This window comes from Hakea prostrata, chromosome 6, assembly GCF_041222555.1.
Source record: "Hakea prostrata isolate BN-2017 chromosome 6, UWA_Hpros_2, whole genome shotgun sequence".
NCBI classification, from domain to species: Eukaryota; Viridiplantae; Streptophyta; class Magnoliopsida; order Proteales; family Proteaceae; genus Hakea; species Hakea prostrata.
The window spans coordinates 22,984,830-23,011,119 of NC_142605.1; the positions used below are offsets into that span (position 1 = coordinate 22,984,830).

A 26,290-nucleotide genomic window follows, 5' to 3' on the forward strand; every position below is an offset into this window, starting at 1 on the left:
AGAGGGTTAAATAGATTTTGGACGCATCATTTGGCGTCGTCTGTGGGAGATGCTTCAGAAAGTCATGGTTACCAAGTCAGCAGCAGCGGAGCCTCAGCGAGATGCTGACGTTCAACTTTTTGGTGGGAACAATCCGAATGATATCCCTGAAGGAAGTCGAGCTCATGAAGTACGAGAAGATGGAGGACGAGGGGGTAATGATCAATTACATCCCCCTAATCCTCTTCAACAGCAGTTGGATCAAATGCAGCTCCAATTTCTGGAGATGAACCAGACGCTTCGTGCGTTGGTTAGGCAAGTGGTGGCAACATAGGCTCGATCAGCGGGAAGCGAGAAGGAGTGTGAGAGAAGGCGAGGAAATATTTACCTCGCTTCCACGAGGACGATCCCCACGGAGGGAAATAAGGTTTCTAGAAGGCCAGAATGTTGGTCAGAATTTTCGGGAAGACTCCCGGAAACAAGGCGGAGAATTAAGAAGAACTGGGGAACTCCCTAGAAGAGATGATCGAATTAAACGATCGCAAGGAAGCACAACTCGTTCAACGACAAAGTTAGGTGCTGGAGTGCGAACTCACTCGCCAACCCCCAGGCGTACGGTTCGGGACAATGCTCGCATCACTGGTGGACGTTTGATGCATATTGGCCAATAGCTGGCTAATATTAATCACAAGCTCGGGCAACTGTCCAAAGGAAAAATAACCGATGATATATATTCGGTCATTAGAAAGACCCCGTTCGCTAAGGCAATAGCTAGATATCAATTTCCTCATAATTTCCGGTTACCTACTTTTTCTTCTTTCGACGGTTCGGGAGATCCTATTGCTCACATCAGTTACTACCAGCAAACTATGGCTGTGGTAGCTAACTCAGATGAAATCCTTTGCAGGGTGTTCGGTTCATCTTTGACCAGAGCAGCACAAAAGTGGTTCTCGAATCTTCCCTCGGGAAGAATCGCAGACTTTGAGGAGTTGGCACGAAAATTCATCGGTCGATTCCAAAGCGGAATTCAGATCAAGAAGACTGAGGAAACTTTGTTCACTATTAGGCAAGGGAAAAGCGAATCGATTCGTGAGTACTTGAAAAGATTCAACAGGGTCACAATGGAAATTGAGAACCTAGATGAACAAGTAGCTAAAACTACTTTGTTCACTGGACTCACCAATCGGAGACTTTTGGAGTTATGACTTCAAGATATGCCTACCACCTATGCTGAACTGGTGCAAAGGTGTCAGAAGCAGGCGGAGGTAACAGAGATTCTGGATGCGCATCAAGGAGACACGAAGGCCTCTATAAGAGAACAGAAAGCTCCCGAGAAAAAGCAAAAGCCCAAACAGCATGCTCGGGATTAAGTTGGAAGGCCCCGTATGGCGTGGCGACAGAGGTCTCCTGATCAAAGCGAGTATACACCCTTGAATACTCCTCGGTCAGAGATCTTGAATGTCATCAAAGGAAAAAATATCCTAAAATGGCCACCCAAGGCCCAGCAAAGCTTGGGGAGCGAAATATGGAGAGGTATTGCCGTTTTCATAAGGATCACAGTCACTATACCCAATGATTGTAGACATCTGCAGGCCGATATCGAGAGATTGATATCTCAAGGTCACCTTTCCAGTTTCATCAAAGGGAGACAGACAGAGTCGTGAGCAACTGGTGAGAAAATGGAGTGTTCGGTAAGTCGGGAGCGGCGAACCGAAGCTCCTAAGTCTAAGAAAGGCAAGGAAGTGATCAATGCCACCCGATCACCAATATTGACGATATTCGGAGGACCCGAGCCTGAGTCGCTCCGAAAGTTGAAGGCCAAATCTAAGTTCATTGGAACTGGAGAAACGCAAAAGTGAAAAAGATCGAATGGTGAGGGTTTGATCACCTTCGGTGAAGAAGATGAGAGAGGCGTCTGTATGCCTCATGATGACGACATAGTCATCAAGGTAGAGATTGCACGCCGGGAGGTGGACAGAGTGCTAGTTGACACAGGATCTGCTGCAGACCTTTTGTCTTATGAAGCTTATCAAAAGCTTAAAATCGAGGAGGATCTAATGGAGCCGTCATCTATACATCTTTATGGATTTGCCAGGTCGTCGGCTATAACTGAAGGATCAGTACAACTGGATCTGTAAGTTGGAAACTTCCCTAAAGAAGCTACAATTCGGGTGACCTTCCTGGTGGTTCGGGAACTTCTGGCTTACAACGTTATTCTTGGCAGGCCGTCTTTTAACAAAGTTAGGTGCTGTAGTTTTGAAGAAGCACCTGAAGATAAAATTCCCAACTAGTATAGGAATCGGTCAGGTTTTCTCTGACCAAAAAATTTCCCGACAGTGCGAAGTGGCATATCTGAAAGACAAAAAAGGCCCGAAGAAGGCCACGACTTTGCCAATAGAAATACGTGAGGATCGGAATGAGGCAGAAATGCAAAGACCTGAGCTGGTAGAAAAGTTGGAACGAATCCAGCTGGATCCCAATAATGAAAAAAGAGCTACTCACATCGGATCCGAGCAGCTGGAGGAATTCAAAACATAATTGAAGCTATTCCTTCAGGAAAACAGAGATGTGTTCGCATGGTCTGCAGAGGATATGCTGGGAATAGGTCGACAAATGGCAGAGCACAAGCTTTGGATAGATCCGAAGGCTAAACCGATTATCCAGAAGAGGAGAAACTTCTCGATAGAAAAGCATGAGGCCATCAGGGGCGAAGTAGAAAAGCTAAAGAATTCAGGGTTCATCGAACCCATTGAATGCCCAATGTGGTGATGGTCAAGAAGGCGAATGGAAAATGGAGAATGTGTACAGATTACACAGATCTCAACAAGGCTTGCCCGAAAGACTGCTATCCGTTGCCCTGGATAGATTTTTTAATAGATGCCACCGCGGGATATGAAACGTTAAGTTTCATGGATGCATACTCGGGGTACAACTAGATCCTCATGAATCAAGAGGATGAAAGGAAAACTGCTTTCATGACAGATCGTGAAAGCTTCTACTACAAAGTCATGCCGTTTGGCTTGAAGAACGCAGGGCTACTTATCCAGAGGGCAATAAACAAAATATTCAAGGATCTGATTGGGAGAAACATGGAAGCATACGTCGATGATATGCTGGTAAAAAGCACAACAAGATCAAAGCATGTTGAAGATTTGGCAGAAGTATTTTCGGTGCTCCGGAAATACCAAATGAAGCTAAGCCCAGAAAATGTGCCTTTGGTGTACCATCTAGGAAATTCTTAGGTTTCATGGTGTCTAAAAGAGGTATCGAGGCCAACCCGGCCAAAATACAAGCTTTGATTAACATGGAACCTCCCAGAACCGTTCGGGATGTGCAATGCCTAACGGGTAGAGTAGTTGCGCTGAACCGATTCATCTCACAGTCGGGAGAGAAATGCCTCCCTTTCTTCAAAGCACTCAAGGATTTGAGGGGCTGCAGGGAGGCTCGATGGTCAGAAGAATGCCAAAAGGCGTTCGAAAATCTTAAGGAAACACTTGGCAAGCCACCGCTTTTATCCCGACCAGAGAAGGGAGAAGTTTTGCTAGTCTATTTAGCAACATCACGTTCGGCGGTAAGTGCGGTACTTGTTCGAGAGAAAGAAAAGAAGCAATGGCCAGTCTATTATGTCAGCCACGTGCTCCTCGACGCAGAGACGCGATATTCCCAGATCGAGAAGCAGGCTTTGGCTCTTATAATAGCGGCCAGGAAACTAAGGCCATACTTTCAGGCACATCCAATAGAGGTATTGACTACTTTTCCTCTGAGTAAAGTTCTTCATAAGCCTGATTTGTCTGGAAGAATGGTAGCGTGGTCGGTCGAGCTTGGTGAGTTTCATGTAAGTTTCAAGCCTCGCATAGCAATCAAGGCCCAAGCATTGGCCGATTTCGTGGTAGAAACCACTACCCCGGCTACCCCAACCGAGGAAGAGGCTGAACCTAGTACTCCAACCATGTGGGAGGTATACGTGGACGGCTTGAGCAATAAGCATGGAGCTGGAGCTGGGATTCTTTTGAAAAGCTCAGCAGGATTCATTATTCGCTACGCTTTGAGGTTCACATTTGAAGCAAGCAACAACGAGGCAGAGTATGAGGCCTTGATAACTGGACTTCGTCTATCAAAGGCCCTGACAATAGCTGAGGTAACTATCTTCAGTGATTCACAGCTCATTGTCAATCAAGTGCAAGGGGAGTATGCTATCAAGGAGCCCTCGATTGCAGAAATATCAAGAAATCGTTCAAGCTTTGCGGAAGGAATTCAAGAATATGAAAGTATGTCAAATTCCAAGAAAAGAAAATGCCATGGCAGATGAGCTTTTAAGATTGGCTAACGCCAAAGAAAAGACGCTCGACCCTTCGGCCTACATTGAGGAATTAGCATTCCCAAGCATTCAAGAAAAGGAGATATCCTATATTGAAGCCGAAAACTGCTGGATGGACCCGATCATGGAATATCTCAGAGATGATAAGCTACCAGAGGATCCAAAGGAGGCAAGAGTGATCAAGGTGCGGGCACTAAGGTTTATAATGTAGAATGGAAGGCTATACCGAAGGTCTTATGCTGGACCCCTCTTAAGATGTTTGGGTCCCGAAGGATCGAGTATGGCTTTGGCGGAGGTTCATGAAGGGATTTGTGGAGCGCATATGGGTGGTCGTGCTCTAGCCCACAAAATCCTTAGGCTCTCGGTTTGTATTGATTGAAGCTTCGAGAGACTGCAATGGAATACGTTCGTGGCTGCAACAATTGCCGATTTATGCCACCTGTATCCAAAAGGCCAGCTGAAACCCTAACTTCAATTCTCGACCCCATCCCCTTTGCGATGTGGGGAATTAATATTATTGGAAAATTCACCAAGGCCACGGGCGGACGAGAGTATCTTATCGTAGCAATCGACTACTTCATAAAATGGGTCGAAGCTACTGCTTTAACAAACATCACCGAAAGGAGGGTGGAGAAGTTCGTGTTGGAATCTATCATCTATCGGTTCGGATGCAAAAAATCCTTGTAACCAACCATGGTACACAATTTGACAACCCACAGTTCGAGCAGTTTTGCAACACTTACCAGATCGAACATCGAATGTCATCAGTAGCATACCCACAGAGCAACGGGCAAGTGGAGGTTACGAACCGAACGTTACTTGATTGGAATAAAGAAAAGACTCGAGTCTAACAAAGCCTTATGGGTTGAAGAATTGCACAATGTTCTATGGGCATATCGAACTACGGTTCGGACTCCCACTGGAGAAACTCCATTCAAATTGGCCTATGGATCTGAAGCATTGGCACCCGTCGAAGTAATGGCTGGAACACTTCGGGAAAGAGAATTTGAGGAAAAAGTAAACGAACAAGGATTGCTAGATAGCCTTGAGCTACTAGATGAAGTTCGAACATAAGCAATTGCCTGAACACAACATTATCAGCAGAGGATAGCATCATACTACAATTCTCGAGTAAAGCGTCGCCAATACCGAGCGGGAGATCTGGTTCTAAGGAATTCTTTAGCTTCAGATCCACGTCATCAAAAGAAACTAGATCTTTCATGGGAAGGACCATATATGGTGATCAAGCTGGTCGGTTCGGGGGCATATAAGCTAAAGAACATGACAACAGAACAAGAGCTGGATCGTTAATGGAATGCAAGGCACCTGAAGAAATACTATCCCTAGAAGTTTATTATTTTCATTTCTGATGTAGAGAATTCAGTTCAATCAATGCAATTTCCGGTTTTCAACACCATATCTTTTGATTGGGGGCTACACGCATTATCCAGCAAAAGTAGGTAAAATCAAAAGGCATCGGTTTAAAACCCGAGTGGGACCTTCGAAAGCTTAATGAATTTTGAAGGAAATGCTTAAGTAGTCATAAAGGCATCGGTTTAAAACCCGAGTGGGACCTTCGAAAGCTTAATGAATTTTTAAGGAAATTCTTAAGTAGTCATAAAGGCATCGGTTTAAAACCCGAGTGGGACCTTCAAAAGCTTAGAAGAATTCTCAAGAATCTCTAAGTAAAGGCTTCGGTCTGACCGGCTAAGACCTTTTAAAGCAAAGGCTCTGTCTTAACCAACTAAGAAAAAAAATTATAAGGAATTGCTCAGAGGAAGATTTTGGTGAAAAAACGAATATCTTCGTTGATCGACAAAGTTCAAGGATAATGTTAATTCTTTATTTCTCTAACGACTAGAAGGGGCCAACCTTTACAGCATCAAAAAGTTCTCGGGAAAAATACATGTGAGACAACAAGTGTTCAAGCCAAATCTTCGTTCGGTCGAGAAACAACGAATTCTAAGTATCATCACCGGTGATTGCGAAGGGTTTCGTAAACTTTCCTTTGTCAAAAGCGAGTCGGGAAGAAAAACCAAAGCAGCTTTCTCAGAAGCAACACAGAGTGAAAAAGAAAAATTAAAGCAGCTCTCATATGTTGAAACTGGGTCGGGAAGAAAGACCAAAGCATGATTAACTGCAGGCCGTGGAAACATAGGTCCTCTCATCAGTTGAGACCGACCCCACTCACTTTCGGTGATTGCGAAGAGTTCCGTAAGCTCCCACCTAGAGGAAAAACTCCACAATTCCATATCCTTCGACTATCATTTCTCGCCTTTTCCCTTTTCGACTGATGAAGAGGCATGGCCTTTGGTCAGACCTGCATTCTAGGCAAGCTCTTCGTAGCTGAACCCTCTGAGGGGGGACAAAAGAGGAGAGTCATCAAGATAGTGAGTTATATCCGGATCGGGAACGGGTTGGTCCACCACATCCTTCGCCCCAGGAAGAGGAAGTCGTAGCTTTTCAAACACTTCGGGATGACAACTTCTATGATGGGGAGCCGTGTTGAAATAAGGATTCCTTTTCAGGAACGACTCCCAGATCTGGTTCTCGCCGTCTCGATAAGCCTGCAAATTATAGGTATTCAGCATATCAACAAATGGCTTACTCTGCAAGTATTTGAAGATGCAAGCCCTACGAACATCAGTCGGAAGAGTTTTGGGCAGAGAAGTAATGGCTTGCCTTTGAGGCGTATCAACTTTAGCTCCAGACCCCTTCAGCTCTCCTGAAAGACTCTCAACTTCTCGCTCCAACTTACAGATGCGCTCCTTAGCACCATCCAAATCCGAAGAAAGCCGCCCGATTTCAGAATTCTTCACTCGGGCAACTTCCCAAAGATTCTCCCGAAGGTGAGCAATCTCAGCATCTTTGGCTTTGGATTCTTCCCGAAGCCGAGAAAGATCATTATTTAAGCTACTAAGCCGAAAGGCTGATTCCACTTGCTTGTGGAAGTTATCAGCAAGGCTTCTGCAATACTGCAAGAGTTAGTCGGGAGCAGAAAATTTTTCAGAAGGAAAGACGATGAAGAAATACTTACATCACAAATGACCTTATAAAGGCCTCGTCTGGAACAGCAGTAAAGGCCTTGTTCTCAGCGGGCATCTGAGCAAAAGTGCACCATTCTAGCGCCTTTTCAAAATCGCTCGTCACCAAGTCAGACCTTCAGCCACCAAGAAGGCATGTATACTTCATCATCAGATCGAGGACACTTTCTTTTAGAAGCAACACCCTCGGCCTCTTGGAAAACCTCCTCCACTATCGGAGGATAAACCTCCATAACTTGTGGAAGCTTGGAGGAAGATGCCAACGAGGCTCTAGCTGGGGCTTCAGAGACCCGAACGACAGCAAAAGGAACCACATCTTCATTAGCAGGCCGAACGGTCTCCATCATGGAGGAAGACGCAAACAAGACACTAGCTAAAGCTGTGGGAATCTGAACTTTAGGAGAATCAACAACATCAACCTTTTCGCGTTGAGCGACCTTCTTCTCTACTGGAGTAGTCTTCTTGGTTGGCAGCCTTTGCCCTAACAACATCCAGGTTTAGCTTCGGTGGCACTAAAGGAAAGGCGAACATCACCAGTTACGAAATGTCAACAAACAAAGAAAAGGGAAAACCCTAGATGTCTGAAGTTCAGGAATACTTTTTGATATCAGAAAAGGATATTCCAACGACAACTCAGAGCTTCTAGAACGAATAACCCCAAGTAAACTACTTTGGAGTTATTCAGGGGAGAGAAGTCAAGAAACCTGACAGAAAATAATGGGAAAAGGGAAACTTACTTGTTCAAGTTCTGTTCAGAGTGTCGCTACAAGTCTTCAGATAGAAATGCAGAAGCAAAAATGGTGGAGAGAAAGTATTCAGACCAAGAAACAACTGTTCTCGCAAAGGACGAAGGCAAGTTTGAAGCACACCTGAGGGATTTAAATAGCCCCAGGGGGTGATGCGACGAGTTAGGGCTCATATGGATCAAGGGTCAAGGAAGAGGGATGGTTCAAATACCGGAAACCAAATCCAAGATCAACGGTCAGGAGATAACGACGTTTCAAATTCAAAACTTAAAGTCGTCCCAAGTCTCCATGTGGAGCGTTGTGCACTTGATACAAAGGAGCGCAGCTTAAAAAAACCAACCGTTGCACCAATATTAAATGAAAAGAGCCTTTTCAATTTCTTGGGAAGGATAACTAATAAACCAATACGAGGAAACGTTTGGTTTTCGTCAGAAAGTGGGTGCAACCTTGGAGAGAAATGCTTCAAGTAAGCCACAAGGGCTTCGGATCGAATCGAACCATCTTTAAGGCAGGGGCGTATCCCAAGATTCCCAAACGTTAACCTCAACAAAGGTTCCCGAACGTCAACTTCAACCAAGGTACGAAGTTATTTCAGAAAAATGTCTAGTTCATATCCGAACGTGGCTCCGAAAGAAGAAAAGGAACAAATTCTCTAAGTTGACAGAATCCTACTAGTTCATCACAACAACTATTGCGAGAGCTTGAGGATAAAGAAAGCAAAAATTCATTTCATTATCAAAGGGCCATGGGGGCCAACCCTTACAAAAAAAAAAAAAGAAGAAATGAGAGAAATAGGGGGTTGTTTCTTGTTTTCCTTGAACAAGTTCTGTAGAAGGATCCGTGATAGAAGTAGGTTTTTGAGGCTCCTCGGGGAGAGGTGGCGAATCATTAAGAAACTACTCGATGTTTGGATTCCCCGGATAAGGATCCTCGTCTTCCTGAGCCCATTCGGGAAGAGGCAGCTCGAGCTTCCCGAAGACTTTTTTGTGGCAAACACCCTGAAAAGAGTCGTATCGAAAGAAGGGTCTACCTCAAGGATAGCCCTCCATACATCATTTTGTCCCTCTCGGTAGGCTTGAAGGTTGTATGGAGTCATCATATTGCTGAAGGGGACGCTGTTCAGGTATTTGCGAATGCAGTCCCTTCAAAGATCTTGGGAGAGATGTTCGGGTTTACAGGGAACGATCGTCTTCTTAAGACGATCATTTTCAAGGGCCAAAATCTCAACCCTATCACTACACTCGAAGGCGAGCATTTTCTGCTTCTTTGCTTCACGTTCCAAAGCACCGGCACGGCTAGCGGACAAGTCAAGGTCCTTCTTCAAGGTGTTGACTTTTGCATTCTCCTCCTTCAGCACGGCAGCTTCCTTCTTCAGCCGATCAACTTCAGAATTCACCAGCGCCAACTGCTCCTTATAACTTTGAAGTCGGGAGCCACCACGACCAATTCGGTTCAGAGCCTCAATGTGTTGGTAGAAATTCACCACGGCAGTCCTAAGAAGGCAGACAATTATCAAGAAGTCCTAGAAAGATTCACGAAGTAAACGACAGAAAACCAAGAAAGTGAATTACTTGGTTGAAAGACGAACGAGCGTGTCGTCACTTAAAGACTCAAGGGCCTGACGATCGGCTGGCATCAAGCAGAGAGAACTCCACTCCGCAGCTTTTTCATAGTCTTGCGTGACCTGGTCTGACATACTCAGCGTCCATTGAGGAACAAATATCTCCTCAGAGTCTTGACTCTTCTGAGATTTCTTCGGGACGAAAGCCTCGGTTAGGTCATGTTTCCTTTTGGTTCGGGCTGGAGTGGGAACTTCTGCCTCTTTCTCAATTGGCCTTTTCCCTTTTCCCGAGGCTTCACCCACTGGTTTCAAATTCCTTATATCCTTGTAAGAAGGGTCCGGAGGAGGAACGGCAGCAATCTCCTCTGACGTCAGTGTCCGAGGAGGCCTTTTCTCTGCAGCTACAACCGCCTTTGCCCGAAGGGTCTCTGGGTTAATCTTTGGGAGGCACAGCAAAAAAGACTAAAGTCAGATAATGGAACAAGGTTGCAATACATTTAGAAAAACAAATGCAATGGTTAGAAAGCTCACAACGAGCCAGCCCCCAATATTGAAGAATCGGAGTGTATTCCATCTCAAAACCATGTATCTCTTGGTACCATGGAATTGACTTGATCTTCTTAGCAGCTGCTTCTTCGGCTTTGGACAGAGGAAGGACATGGTTACCCTCCGAATATGAAGAAAGCAGCTTTCAGGTGATTAGGAAGTTAGGATTTGATTGAGGCACTAAGCAGAAGAAGTACCGTTTGCGCCATTCTTTATGATTGGAAGGACAGGTTCCCCGGGTGAGGATACTGCCCGACCATCCAAGCTCGACCTTATTGCGCTTAAAAAGAAAAACCCAAGCCGAAGGGTTGGAAAGAGACAAAGCATGAAAATGTACAAAAAGAGGGAGAGAAGGTTCAATACCAAGTTCAAAACACAAACCCAAAAAGCCAACAATGGGACGTCAGCTATTGGGGAGAAGCATTCCGGGACAAATGTCCCAATGATTCAAAATAGCAGAAAACAAAGAATTGAAGAATGGAAAGCGGACTCCACTCTTCAGAGTATCCAAGTACAAAGAAAATTCTTCAGGCAGGTTTGAATTGGCCCTTTCATCAAGGATTGGGGGCTCGAAGAAAGTACGAGGGAGGAAAGTCAAAACTCTCAACCGCCGAAGGGAGTTCGACTTCGGTGCAGGTGGAAGGAACAGAACTAGGTTCCTCCTTGGGTCTGTGAGGTTGCTTAAGTTGCCAAGAGGCCTCGGCAGTCACCTTAGGAGTTTTGGACGGTCCAAACTTAGGAGGCAAGGAAGGAACTTCAATATCTTTTTCTACATTTTTCTTTTGGCTCACTTCTTCGAACTCACGCCAAAAGGCGGTTAAAGTTTGCTTGTCACTATTTGATCGTTCAATGGGGACAGAGACAGAAGCCTCACCACCAGAGTTGCCGTGACCGACGCTATGCTCAGAAGAACCTTCCTTAGAAGTCCTACCGCTTCCCATCACTAGAAAGGTCTGGCTCTGGTTTCTAATCGAGAAGAAAGCAGGGATGAAAGCAAAAAGAAAAATCAAGATCAATAAAGGATACAACAGAGTCAGTGAACTTGTTCACCAAAGCAGAGAACTTGAGAGCAAGAAGGTTGTTAGGGCGTAAGGAAGGTGACGAAGTTTCAAACTCCAGACAGAGAATCAAACAGGCGAAGACAATGAACAACTTTTAAGCATGCAAATCATCAAGGACGTGTACGATCAGGATAAGTTTAGGATCAACGATCATGATCGGGAGACGTTTCTAAAAAGTTTGAACACGAATCAGTACAGACGTTTTGAGAAACCGTCGTTTCGATTTCGTAAGCAATGATGATTTCAGTTGCAGCAGACACGTGGCGTCACCCCCTGAAAAGAAGAAGGTGTTCAGAAACTCAAGAAAAAGTGATTCAGCAACATTAAATGTGATTCAACATTCATTAAATGTGATTCAACATTTAATAAGTGAAAGATCATTTAAAATCCTCATTTGATAATCAGGTCCAGTTCAAACCAAGCCTTCGGAGTTACCCGAACGCTTGGCCTCGGGGGCTCGTGATACAGAAAAATCATTGTCGAACCGGGTCCGCCCTTAGTTCGACATTCTACCCCGGTGGGGAAGAAAAGGACCCACTCGCATCTGAGCGGGCCGGGTTTGAAGATAGCTTGCTGAGGAAGAAGCCTGACTCAGTCAACAAGCACGCCCGAATCCGCATTCTCGGAGTGAATGACTCGTCAAGGAGACGGTTAACGACACTTACGGGAGCAAACGATCGTGCTTACTCGGATAACTGCAGCACTATGATCGTGCTAGCAGGGGAAGTTATCCACTAGCCCACCAACGGATCTAATCGTTAAGATCGGACGGTCACCCGAAGAAGGCTCGAATAAATCCAACGAAGGAGATTAGAAGGTAAACACTATGTAAGACATAACTTACGTACAAGGAAGGTAACTGAATCGTATTCTCAATATTCGTATTCATACTTCTACTCGTACTCAAGCCAGAGCCTTTGTGATTAGTTCATCAACTGACTTAGCCTTCGGAGGTGGACTCCTGACCCCCACAATCGGGCCACATTTGACGATTGTTTTGCAGGTCATCATCAAGCAATCGGAGGGTTAAATAGATTTTGGACGGATCAGGTCCTAAGACTCCAAAGGAGAAAACCAAGATGGAAAGAGTTTTATATTCCAGTGCAGTGGGTAGCCTTATGTACGCTATGATGTGTACTAGGCCGGATATTTGTTATGCAGTGGGTTTGGTTAGTCGGTACCAATCAAACCCAGGCATAGAGCACTGGAAAGCAGTCATGAGGATATTGAGATATCTCAGAGGAACGAGTAACTACATGATGTGTTACCAATAATTGGATTTGTGGTTAGTTGGCTATAGTGATGTTGACTGGGCTGGAGACATTGATGAGCGCAAATCAACCTCTGGATATGTTTTCTTGTTGAATGGCGGGGCCATTTCGTGGTGTAGCAAGAAGCAAACTTGTATATCACTCTCGACCATGGAAGCAGAGCATGTGGCATGCTCAGCTTCGGTTCAAGAGGCTGTTTGGTTGAGATTTCTATGATATACCGGTGTGTTGACATCCAAAGAGCCTGCCCTTGTCTTCTGTGATAAGACGGCAGCTCTTAGCTATGTCAAGGACCCCAAGTATCATGGGAGGACCAAACATATATAGTTAAGATATTATTTTGTTAAAGACATTATAGCAAGGAAGCAAGTTGTACTTAAGCACATATCTACTAGTTAGATGGTAGCTGACCCTCTTACCAAACCTATAGCCAAGGATGTTTTTATTTCTCATGTAAAATCCTTGGGCTTGCATAGATTGTGACTTAGTTTTGTACTAGAACTTTCTTATTATTGAGTAATATGAGTTCATTCCAACATTTATTTTTTCACTTTCTGTGTGATTGTATTCTTCTAGTATAAAACGTGATATGTTAATAGGTAAGAGAATGGCTCACTTACACGAGCATTCGCCTCTGGCACCTTGGAGTCGAGCAGAAATGAGACGGATTGTGAATGACCTTGTGTAGGTCAATTCATAATCATGTTGTCGCCTTGATTTGGAATCAAGATGAGTTGCTCTATTGTGAAGAGAATTGACATGAATGTTCCCACTATTTATGTTGCCTATAGAAGCCAGGTGTGAGTACTTTATGTGGTGCTAGGGTGGCGACAATAAAGGGACTCGAGTTAGGCACAAGAGGTTGCAACTAGACCAAGACCTGTATGCTGTTGAGAGAGACATATGTTTTATTGTGTATAGAATGCTCCACCATATCACGTATATCATACTATGTGCTTAACGATCATTGGAAATGAGAGGATGAATCCCTGCTCCTTTTATTGGGTGAGTCCTGGACCTTATGGTCCAATAGTGTTATTAGTGACTTTCGACGACATCATTAAACGAAGGGTTGATGTGGCTACTTTGGGGTGTTACCTATGGTCATGATTTATTTGACCTAAAGGGGCATTACCGGGAAATGAGTCAATCCCAAGTGTAGTGATGGTCTGGGGTGAAAGGAACGGTTTAATTCAACTGCACCCTAAAAGTGTTTGCTAGCGCCAACTGTATGTGTTACAGTGCTGAACATTTTAAGGACAAGAAGGTGATCTCTCAGAGGGATCAAGATACCTTTAGTCTGGTGAGTTTGAATAAACCTAGGACACCGTGGTATACAAGCTATTTGGTGTGTCTCGCGGGGGGGGGGCGCCCGCCGCCCGCGGGGGGGGGGGGGGGGGGGGGCCGCGCGGGGGGGTTCACTCGGTCGCACACCATGCAGATGACTTGTGGATGTAGGCCCGTGTGGATACTAATGCCTATTTGATGTGTTTTCTAGTGGCCTTGGATTTGTGAGAAAACAGCCCTAAGATGATTTCTAAGTCTACCCATATTGGAAACCGAAATGCTGTAGGATTAGAGCAAGGTTATATAACATATAATATAAAACCATTAATGCTGTAGGATTAGGGAATGTAAGGTTATATAACATGTAATATAAAACCTTAAGGCATATAAATGAAAATCATGTGTATCACAATCCATCAAATAACTTAAATGTCATCAAGATAACATCAATGTGGATCAACCTGTCAAGAATAGAATGATAAAAGTATACAACCACCGTAAGTTTTATATAAGTCATTAACACGTAAGTTCATAAGACAAGTAAATGATGATTGAGCTTTCTTTGATGTTGTAGATGTGCTAAGAGTAGTTCAAAATATGGCTGAAATCTACAAAAAGGGATATGAGATTGTGTGTCTAGAGACACATTGGAGATAGAGAGATCGAATGTGATATCTAGGATATACATGATCTGTGTTAGAAAAACGAGATATCTCGGGACACGCAAGATCTCCCACCATGTCTGGGACACACTGTGACAGAGAAATTAACACTTGCCCTTGTGCAAGTGGGAGATGTTGGGTTTTATTAATTATAATATGCCCAAGGGAAAAATTGAAAACTCACTTTTGGGCGGTTACAAAATATAGGGTTATATATTTTGGTAATCACCGCATCACTTGGGTGATCACATTATTTGTACGTGAGATTTTCTAGAAAGGTGGCTCTCTCTCTCTCTCCAAGAAAACTTAGGAAGGAGAAGCTTCATGAAGTTTGTTCTCCTTAGTCTTGGTCTCCGCTTTCTTCCATCCACAAAGCATTTGGGTTGTGGAAACATTCCCTCTCCTCGTGATTATGGAATCAAACCGGTGAAAAGTTCGTGGAGGAACGAGGACGTGGATCCAAATTAACTTCCGCTGCGGTAATTCTATATTTGGGAAAGCGAATCAAGGTAAGAATCTTTCTCCTTCTATTATCGAATAGAGATATATAGAGTTTTACCAACACTTGACGATAAGGAATTCCTCAAAGTGATTGTTTTAGGTACCTAGGTTTAATAATAAATAAAAGAAGTGATATAGAGGATGATTTTTCTCGAAGAATTAAAATGAGATGGATAAAGTGGAGATGTGAGTAGGGTGTTGAAATACAATGATTGGCAGAATGGCTTATTAGATCAATGATCTCAAGCCCTCTATTATAAATAAGTGGAAAGTAGAATATTACAAGGAATAGAAGTTTACATGAATGCAAACTCTAATTTAACTCCTATACAAACTCTTATTAGATTCCTAATAGAATCCAACACTCCCCCTCAAGTTGAGGCATAGATATTAGTCATGCCCAACTTGCCTACAATAGGAAGGAAATCTCTTTCTTTCAAACCCTTAGTGAAAACATCTGCTACTTGGTCTCCAGATCTTACAAAAGGCATGCAGATAAGCCCTTGTTCCAACTTTCCTTTGACAAAAAACTTGTGAATTTCAATGTGTTTAGTTCGATCATGTTGCACTGGATTATTAGCAATACTAATAGCAGACTTGTTGTCACAATATAACATCATAGGGTTTGGAACTTGAACTCCAATATCTTGCAGCAAGCCTTTCAACCATAGTAGCTCACAAACTCCACGAACCATAGCTTTATATTCAGCTTCGGTACTAGATAAAGCTACCACATTCTGTTTCTTACTTCTCCAAGTAACTAGATTACCTCCAACAAAGGTACAGTAACCTGAAATTGACTTCCTGTTTGGAGATCCAGCCCAGTCTGCATCAGTGTATGCTTCTCTTTTAGATTATCGGTGGGTGATAGAAGTACTCCTTTTCCAGGAGTTCCCTTCAAAACTTGTAGTATTCTGGTAACAGACCTTCATATGAGCTAAATATGGATCATGCATGAATTGGCTCACTATCCCTACAGCATAAGCGATGTCTGGCTTGGTGTGGGACAAGTAAATAAGCTTCCCTACCAGCCTTTGGTATCTTCCTTTGTCCATTGGTTCTCCCTCTTTTTCTTTAAGTTTAGCTCTAGCTTTAATAGAGGTATCAACTGCTTTGCACCCCAACATTCTCACTTCTGATAATAGATCTAGGACATACTTTCTTTGGGATAGGAATATACCTTTATTTAATCGAGCCATCTCAATCCCTAAGAAATACTGTAACTTCCCTAGATCTTTAATTTCAAATTCTCTCGCCAAGAAAGTCTTTCGACTTTTGAATTTCTTCACCATCATTCCCCGTGATGACAATATCGTCTACATAAACAATGAGAAGTGTGATGTTAGTACCTGACTTCTTGACAAATAGTGTATGATCAGCATTGCTTTGCTTGTACCCAATAGAAGTCATTGCCTTCAGAAGGCGTCCAAACCATCATCTAGGAGACTGTTTTAACCCATATATTGACCTCTTTAACCGACAGACTTTCCCTGCAGTATTGTCATCGGAAAAACCATGTGGGATTTCCATATAGACCTCTTCTGCTAACTCCCCATGTAAGAAGGCATTCTTTACGTCTAGTTGGTGCAAGTTCCAGTGTTTGTTCACAAACTACGGACAACGTAACTCCGACAAGTATTTAGTTTCGCAACAGGGGCAAAGGTCTCCTGATAATCAATCCCATAGGTCTGGGTAAACCCCTTTGCAACTAGTCTAGCTTTCAACTTGTTAACTGATCCATATATTTTGTTTAACCACAAATACCCATTTGCAGCCCACTGGTTTTTTTCCTGGAGGAGTGTAATCAACTCCCAAGTGTCATTTTTCTTCATTGCCTGCATTTCCTCTACCATAGTTTCCTGCCAACTTTTAGGAACAGATATAGATGACAGAGAGGATATAAAAGCACGGTAGGAGTCAGACAAAGAGTTATAAGAAACATATTTAGCTATGGGATGTTGAGTACAAGATTTGACCCCTTTTCTAACAGCAATAGGAAGATTGGAAGAAGATACCTCAGTAGAATCTGATTCTGGAGCAGGAGACTGAAGTGGTAACGTATCACCTTTCTCCACCTGCTTTAGCCGGTTGTATTTCTTCCTCTGATAAGTCTTCACCTCCTTATTCTGGTCAATCTGGTTTTGAAAGACCCCAACAGTGTGTCTCACAGGAGTGGTCTCCCCCTGGCTAGGTTCTTCACATGGTTCAGAAATCGAAGCGGGAGGATTAGAGTCCTCAGGTATACTGGCTGAAGTCTCCCCCTGGGCAGGAAACTCTTCTGGGACTCTTAAGTTGTGTTGGTGTGTGATAGGAAGATCTAGAGTCGGAAAGAACACCTCTCCTCTAGGACTCTCCCCCTGGAGAGGTGTATAGTAAGGGCAAGACTCATTAAAAATTACATCCATGGATACAATGGTTTTCCTGGAAGGAGGATGATAACATTTGTATCCTTTCTGAGTAGCAGAATACCCCAAAAATATGCAGCGTAGGCCGCGGGGAGCTAGCTTACTCTAGTGGGCTGTGATTCTGGCATTACACACACATCCAAAAATCTTTGGGGGAATAACAAAAGAAGAGGCTCCCTAAAGAATCTCATTAGGACATTTAAAACCAAGTATCCTACTGGGCATCCTATTCATAAGGTAAGTAGCAGTGAGAATAGTGTCACTCCAGTATTTGTCAGGGACATTCATAAAAATCATAATGTAACGATCTCTAAGAGATGCCGATTCTTCCTTTCGGCAACCCATTTTGGGCAGCCGTATCAACGCAACTGGTCTAATGTATTATGCCAGAATCAGAGAGATATCTTTGAAATTCACCATCAATATACTCTGTGCCATTGTCACTGCGAAGGATCTTCACAGTGGCATTGAACTGAGTTTTAATCATATTATGAAAGTCACGAAAACATCGGAAAACCTTATTTTTTTGTTTTAAAAGATAAATGCATGTAGAACGAGAGTGACAATCAATAAAAGTAACAAAGTACCTATGGCGAGTAATAGACACACGTCGGCAAGGACCCCACACATCAGTATGAATTAGCATAAAAGGAATAGGTTTTCTATTATGAAGAGAAGGTAAATAAGTAGAACGAGTTTGTTTTGCAAAAATGCAAGCTTCACAAAAAAAATTATTTTCATTATAAGAAGAAACCAAATCAGAAAATATTTTCTTAAGAGTTCCTAGAGGGGGGTGACCTAGCCTACAGTGCCACTGATGAAGGTCTGATATTACCGAATGGACCAGATTAGAAGATGTAGTCAAAGTAGACGTAGATTCTCCAATCGGCTCAAGCAAATAAAGTCCATTGTCTAGTTTACCACGTCCAATCTCCTTCCCCGTGACCAGATCCTGGAAGACACAGTAAGATGGGAAAAAAGTTACTTTACAATTCAAGTCATGTGTAAGACTACTGATAGAGAGCAAGTTAATAGAGAAAGAGGGAACATGTAAAACTTTAGACAAAGAAAGTGATGGAGAATGCTGAATGGTCCCTTTTCCAGCAATGGAAGAATAGGATCCATCAGCAATTCGAACTTTATCCTTTCCAGAAGTTGGAGAATATTATGAGAAAGAGGAGGATAAACCTGTCATATGATCTGTAGCTCCCGTATCAATGATCCAAGGAGTAGAAACTGAAGAAGCTTGAAAGCTTGTAAAGGTTTTACCTAAAGTAGCAAGGTAGGTGTTGGTATGGGTAGTAGAGGAAGCAGTGGTCAAGGCTGTACCTTCAATAGTTGTCATGTTGACAAAATTATCTGCAGTTCTTCAGTCTTCACCCTTTCGAAGTAACAGAAATGTCGCAGAATGCAATAGCCAAACAACCCATACAGATCTACCTCTTTTTTTTTTTTTTTTTTTTTTTCCAGTAATGACAAATATGTCCTTGAAAAAACGGAATTTGCAAATAAATCTCAGAACTTATACAAATTTACATATAAGTCCCTGTAAAGCAAATTTACCAAAATAACCCTCAAATATGTATTTTATTTGGGCTAATCGAATTACCTCAGATGAAGAGTCGATTTCTCAATCGCAGGCTTAAGGAGAACAGCCCTAGTCGAAGAACCTTAATAGCAGAATCCCAATCGAAGGTTTCAGATGATTAACCAAGCTTCAGAATCGCAGGCTTCAGATGAAGAATCAGATCAGAAAAAATTGCAGGAGCTGAAGCTGAAGTTGTTGCAGAAGCAGCGGAAGTTGCTGATTTCTTCTTCTCTTCTTCTCTTCTTCTTTCCTCTGTTTTCTGTTCTTATTCATTGAATCGAGACGGAACAGAATCGTTGTCTTCTTCTTTCTTTTTTTCTTTTTTTCTGTTTCAGTTACGGAACTAAATCGTTGTCTTCTTCTTTCTTCTTCTTTTTTTTTCTGTTTCAGTTGGCGACCAAGATGGTACTGAAAAATTGCCTAGAACTGAAGATTGGCGATGGGTTTGAAAAAAAATCAGAAGAAGAAGAAGGTAGGTCGCTTCCCAAATCGAATTTAGGCTCTGATGCCATGTTGAAATACAATGTTTGGCAGAATGGCTTATTAGATCAATGATCTCAAGCCCTCTATTTATAAATAAGTGGAAAGTAGAATATTACAAGGAATAGAAGTTTACATGAATGCAAACTCTAATTTAACTCCTATACAAACTCTTATTAGACTCCTAATAGAATCCAACATAGGGGGTCTTGCGTGATCCACGTATTTCATAAAAACTTAAAGGAAAATCTTATAGGACCGTCGTTCGACCAACTATAATGTGCGGTGCAGAGTGTTGGGCTGTTTAAAAGAATCATATAGATAAATTTAGTGTAGTAAAAATGAAGATGCTAAGATTAGATGAGTGGCAAAACTAGGAAGGATAAGACAATGAATGATCATATTAGAGTTGGTCTGGGAGTTGCTCCCATAAGTAATAAACTTCAAAAAAAGCCATTTAAGGTGGCACACGCCACGTTCAACGGAGACCTATAAATGCCCCTGTACGGAAAAGTGATATAATACAGATTGAAGGAACTAGAAGAGCTAGGGGAAGACCTAAGATAACCTTAAGAGAAGTAGTGAGAAAGGATATGCAAAGCTTAGGCCTTGTAACTAACATGGCCTCAAATAGATCTTATTGGAAGGCAAGAACCACGTAGCTGACCCTATTTAGTTGGGACAGGCCTTGTTGTTGTTGTTGTATCTTGAAAGAAGCATTCACAGCCTTATTCTCATTTCCCAGCCAATGGAGGATTTCAAAATTATAACCCAACAGCTTCAGCACTCATTTTTTCTGGCCCTCGGTGACTATCTTTTGATTGAAGAGATAACTTAAACTTTGCTAGTCTGTCATCACTTTGAAGTGCTGTCCCAATAAGTAATGTCGCCACTTCTGGACAGCAAGGACTATTGCCATTAACTCCTTATGTATCAACTTTGTTTGAACACGGGCGGACAAGGCTTGACTCCAAAAAGCAATTGGATGTCCTTCTTGCATCAAAACAGTCCCCAATCCAATGCCAGATGCCAGTCTCTACTACAAACAGCTTCAAAAAATCAGGCATGCCCAACATAGGTACCATAGTCATGGCTGTTTTTAAAGATACGACGACTGCTGTGCTATTTCATTCCAAGTGAAGGCTTCCTTCTTCATATCGGGCCCAAGAAACCTCTGAGTACTCTGATGTTCTTGGGCTGTGGTCATTCAACCATGCTGATCTTCTTTGGGTCTGCTGCCACTCCATTTGCAGATATTATATGCCCTAAATACTCCAACTCAGTCACTGTGAACAGGCACTTCTTGTGGTTTACCACCAAACAGTGTTGGGACAGCAAGGTGAAAGTGGTTTTTAGATGAGTTAGATGGTCCTCCATAGTGCTGCTGAACACCAAGATATCGTCAAAGAAAACTAATATAAACTTTCATAAATGATCCCAAATACCTCATTCATAGAGCCTGGAATGTTGCTGGTGCATTAGAGATGCCGAATGGCATTACGAGAAATTTGTAATGCCCATTATGAGTTCAAAAGGCAGTCTTCTCCACTCCTCTTCAGCCAGCCGGATCCGATGATATCTGGACTTCAAATCGAGCTTGCTAAACACCTTGGTGCCCCCTAGCTCATCAAGAAGCTGGTATAGGAAACGCATCAGGAATAGTCAGTTTGTTAAGTGCTCTATAGTCAACTCAAAACCGCCAACCTCCATCCTTCTTTCTAGCCAACAACACTGGACTAGAATAGGGCTCATGCTTGGCCTTATCAATCTACGGCTAACATCTCTCCTACCAATCGCTCCACCTCATTCTTTTGGGAGTGAGGGTAGCGGTATGGCTGGATGTTTGGTGGTTGATTTCCCTCTACTAGTCAAATTCCATGGTCAAGAGGTATCCTCAGTGGTAAGTCCACTGGTTCAGCAAATTAGTTTCCAAACTCATCCAATAGCTTTTGTAGTTCATCTGGTTTACCCCCTTTGGTCTCCAACAGATCATCTATGTATATAGGTTTCAACCAGTACCCTTCACGGATAACCTGTGCTATCAAAATGGATTGGTGCGTGTAGCTTTACAGATCCCTTAGTCCATCAATTACAGAGTGCACCGTCTATGATGGTGGGGTTGATTGATCTTGGGGATAAAAACACACTTAGAACTCGTGTGCACTATTCGGAGCATTTAAGTACCTTAAAGAAAGTGTTGTCACGACCGGCTGTCTCGACTCCGCCAATTCTTGTTCGTGTATAACCAGAAGGATGTGCATAACTAAGCTTTTGACAAGGAGATCATTTCATCCCATTTGAAACAAGATAAGTCCTTGTACTTGTAACTTGATTTTATTATTCCAGTTTATTTGTCTTATATGATTGCCCATGTAACATATTTCCAACATCTCCCTCTTCAACTCCTCCCACGACCCCATAGGCCCCTGTACCTCCCTGAATCGCAACCACCAAAGCTGTGCTGTGGAAGCAGATTGTTGTGGCACTTAGCCTCCCTTCACCTTGTACTCCGTATATGGAGAAGTACCTCTCAGCTCTAGTAATCCAACCCGATGGATCCTCTCCCATGTATTGTGATTGGAATTCCCAGCAGTTCCCTGATTCCTCTTCAAGGCTGATTTCCCCCAAACCACCCCAGTGCGAGCCATTCTCTCCAATCAGACACTGATCTCCTGGAGTTATCCCTACCGTCACCTCTGGAGAATGAGTCTCCCCTTCAGTCGACCTCCCTCACAGCAGGCACGCACGTAATTCACTCCTAAAACTCCTCATCACTTTTCTCTTCCTTCTCTGTGTGTTGGGCTAAGGAATCGAGTTTAGAGTCCTTCGCACTCAACTGTCCCTGCAGCTCTTTCCCCACATTCTCAATCTTCCACTCTGCCATCCATCCTGTTTCTGGCCATACCCTAGGATTGTCGAGCTCTGATACCAGATGATAAAACCCCTTACCTTTACTCAGCTGAACTACTCAAAGTACTCAACACAACACAACGCAGTCATGCACAGACAATAGAACAGAGAAAGAACTGATTTATTCATCTACCTATTCATTCATCAGTTAATCGATTCGAAAGTAAAATGCAGCAACACTACTCAATAAAGTTCATTGGATCCATACCTCAGTACATCGATTCAATCAATAGATAACCAAAACCTACACCTTACCCGACAGTAGAACTCTCCCCCAGCAGCACCTCTTCTCCTCTTTACTGAATTCTTCCTTGCCTCTGCATTCTTCCCTTCCCTTCAAATAATTCCTGTAGTTCTTCTGACTAACTCCCTATCCATGTAAGCCACAACCTGTGAAAAGTACCACTTTCTGTGCTAGCAAGGTTGAGGTTGTTCACCAATTCTACACTGCCACCTGTCCTCTCACTTGCCCTTGTCCCCCAATAGACACAGCTAAACTTGATCCTCTACTGCCCTTCCACTTGTTACAGGTATATATACCTTAGTGACTAGGGGCTTATCAGTCATCTTCAATTAAGTGTTCAAATGACATTGAATCCATCAACAACTCCCTATCAGCTGTATCTCTTGATTCCATTGAATGGCCTTATACTAATGTTGCTTCTCTTTGGCTTGCAGGGAAGCCTGATGTTCATCTGAAGCAATGTTGATGGTCCTTTTGTCTTGTATATAAATTTGCTGTTACGCTGCACAAGCAAGGGTCGGTGCATGGCTTAAATCTACTACATGCAGCACTAGAATGCCTATCTGTAGCAGTTAGCCACAGACTTTGCTCCATCACCTCTGGTACTGTTTTAACTAATTGTAGCTTATTACCCACTCCAATCCCTAGTCCTACCAGACCATGGCCTTATGATCTCATTTCCCAACTTTTGTCTATTGTAAATAGGGGAAGCTGGAGTGTGTTCTATGTTGATAACTCTACTTTGTGTACGAAGCTACTGACTGATTACACCTGTTCGGCAGTAGTTTAGTATTGTACCTTTGGCTTGTTTGTTTTGGCAAATTTTCTAGTATGCTAGCATTTTCTCTCTCTCTCCAATGGAGGGAGTAGAGATGATTACAGAGTGTTATCATGTGGCATTACCTCTAGCATACACAGTCAATTTCGTTCATAATAATTTATTACAGTTTGATATATTTTTTCATATGAAAGAAGTACCCTTTCAACTTGATACATTAGTAATCACAATTATTTTTCAAAGAAAGCCTTCATGTTTCTATCATGCCCTCCATCCTTCTCAAGGAAAAGTAAGTCTCTGTGTCGCTCTAGCTGCACCTGTGGCATTAACCAATTGGTTTTTTTTTTTTTTTTTTTTTTTTTTTTTTTTTTCTTTCAACAAGATGTGTTGATTGTGGTAGAGATGATGTCCTTTCCATGCTCTTGATTTCTTCTTTATTGAGTTCCAGAGGATGTTATTTGAGGTTTTTGATTAAGGGATGTTGACTGTTCGAATCTTGGTTACATGGGTGTTTTTGAAAATTGCTTTGTTTTTCCTTACACTTGCTTCTATATGTCCTCTGTACCAAAGGAAAATAAAAGAGAGACACCTACCCGTGATGAATCAAGATTTAACAGGAAGCAGTAGGAGTTTGTTTACTAACTCTTGAGCTCACGGAGACACAGATTTTGCCATTGTGAAGTCCCATAATCTGAACTAACATACCACCGGTTCACCACCGGCTGAAGAAACAACAAGACGGCGGACCAAATAGCTATTAGTCTCCTTGGATGCAGCAACAAGACCACATTGTTCCTGGTCTTGATGGACAACCTGATAAGCTCACCCAAACAACCAGGGGATCCATGCAGAAAATTTTAGTGCAATTGACTTTCTCCTCTGAAAGATCTAAGCAAATAAGCATTTAGAGTACCTCTTCTGCACTTCCAAGGTTCTAGCAGTTCAAATGTGTTAGTTTCAGAGCCACTTCATCAACCTAGGACTTCAATCTGAAACTAGCCCCATCTTCAGTGAAGGACGCAATGGTAAGTTGCTTTTGCATAGATCTTCGAAAATTACTGCCATGCATGTCTCTTACAATTGAACTAGTAATGGTGTCTGGTGAGATTTTCAACCAGTGTCTCATCATGTTGGAGGACTCGGTGATACATACATGAGCAGCTAAATACATTAAGGTTGGTATAAGCTTAACATTAGAACTGAAAAAGTAAATCACTGAACACAAATTTATCTCCTGCAAGGCTGCAAGGAAATGGTTATTGGGTTCTTCCTTTCCATTATTCTGCCTTCTTAGTTACCTCTTGGGGTAGCGTGCCCCGATGATGAGACAGAGGAATTGGTTCCTTTTCATTGAGGAATTTAATAACTATCTTAAGCAAATCAAATTTTATTAACCAAAACTTTTGATGCATGGTCGGTTAATTGATGCAACCACAAATTGTAATTACATTCACAAAATAAAAATCTCTGACCTGAAGAAATTTTTTTCTGGTAATTCAAGAATTCATAACTTTCACTTGGGATATTCACCACCTCAGTGACCTCACTGCTGTTAAATCTAAAACTAATACTATAGAAGATTAACTCTTACCAGTAGTTACCACAAGAACACTTGCCATCTCTGAAGTGGTGAAACCGACAAACATCTCTGAGGATTATCTCACGTCCAGAAACTTTGGCAATATATTTCATGGTAGTAGGGCAATCACTGCAAACCCATATGTTTTTCATGATCCTAATCACCATCTCCGGTGGAGTACTGATCAGTCCAAAAGCAACTGCCTAACTTCTCACTTTGATAAGACTTGTCTCAAGGGGTGGACCCAGGATTCAACATTTGGGGAGAGGGAAATATCACGGTACGAAATGTTGCCGACACAAGGTACGTCAGTGGCTATCAAGGTACCAAATGTCAAAGTACGACTTATTTATTTCCAGTTATAACGATCTTACATAATTTCAATTACATCTGTGTTTCTAATTAATTTCAGTGATAGTTGAAAGGATTTCAGTCAAGGTTTTTTATTTATTTATTTATTTTAATTGTAATTATATTATATTAGAAAGAGATACAAATATTACCTTATCATTTGATTTCTAACTATAAATTTATAGATTTCATCAATCTTATTTTATAATTTCAATTACATCTTTGTTTCCAATTATGATTTCAATCAACCTTATATAATTTCAATTATAGCTTTATTCTGTTGTGTTTTGAATTCTTGATGAAATTCGTATTTCGTTGGGTTTATATTTAAAATTTGATTTGATGTATTAAAAATATATGCTCTCTCACATCCACCATGAACAAAATGGTAACTAGTAGAAAAACAACAAGAAACATTTGCAATCTTATTCATACGTATTCAACATTTAAAAAAGAAAAAAGAAGAAAGAGTCAAAGAAAAAAAAATCGAGAGAGAAAGGGAAGAAAATAAATAGAAAAGAGAGAGAGAGAGAGAGAGAGAGAGAGAGAGAGAGAGAGAGAGAGAGAGAGAAATAATAATGCTTGATCGTGATCCTCTAGAGAAGATTTAGGAGAAAAGTTTAACTTTTCCAAATCCAAGTTTTCCCTTTAGTCATGTGTGAGGAAAGATAAGAGACTAAATAGGAAGGAAGAGAAAACATAAGGAGAAATTTAGGGATCATGAGTTAGTTTCTAATTGAGAATTAATTTGGTTCATCCTTAAAAATTGAATTTTAATTATAGCGGTAAAGAAGAAAATAAGAATAACATGTATATCCTTCATCTTTACTGTTTAAATTGTTTCTAGTATTGGTGGTGGGGAGGCAAATATTGATATTTCACATAGAGAAAGTGAAAAACAAGGAAAAACTAAGAAAACTAATCGAAATTTTTGAAAAATGCACCCCCTGCGGCCCCAATATAGTTCCTCCGCTGACCA

At 42.1% G+C, this 26,290-nt stretch overlaps 1 protein-coding gene across 1 annotated transcript in view; it reads left to right on the top strand.

Moving 5' to 3' along the window:
• The window catches only part of LOC149012694 (uncharacterized), a 44,611-nt gene extending 20,884 nt beyond the window's left edge, over positions 1-23,727 (top strand). Inside the window, exon 3 of the mRNA XM_089160040.1 lies at positions 23,038-23,727. The gene's annotated coding sequence lies outside the window, so the exon portion shown is untranslated. The remainder of the gene's footprint in view (positions 1-23,037) is intronic.
• The last annotated feature ends 2,563 nt before the right edge of the window (positions 23,728-26,290 follow it).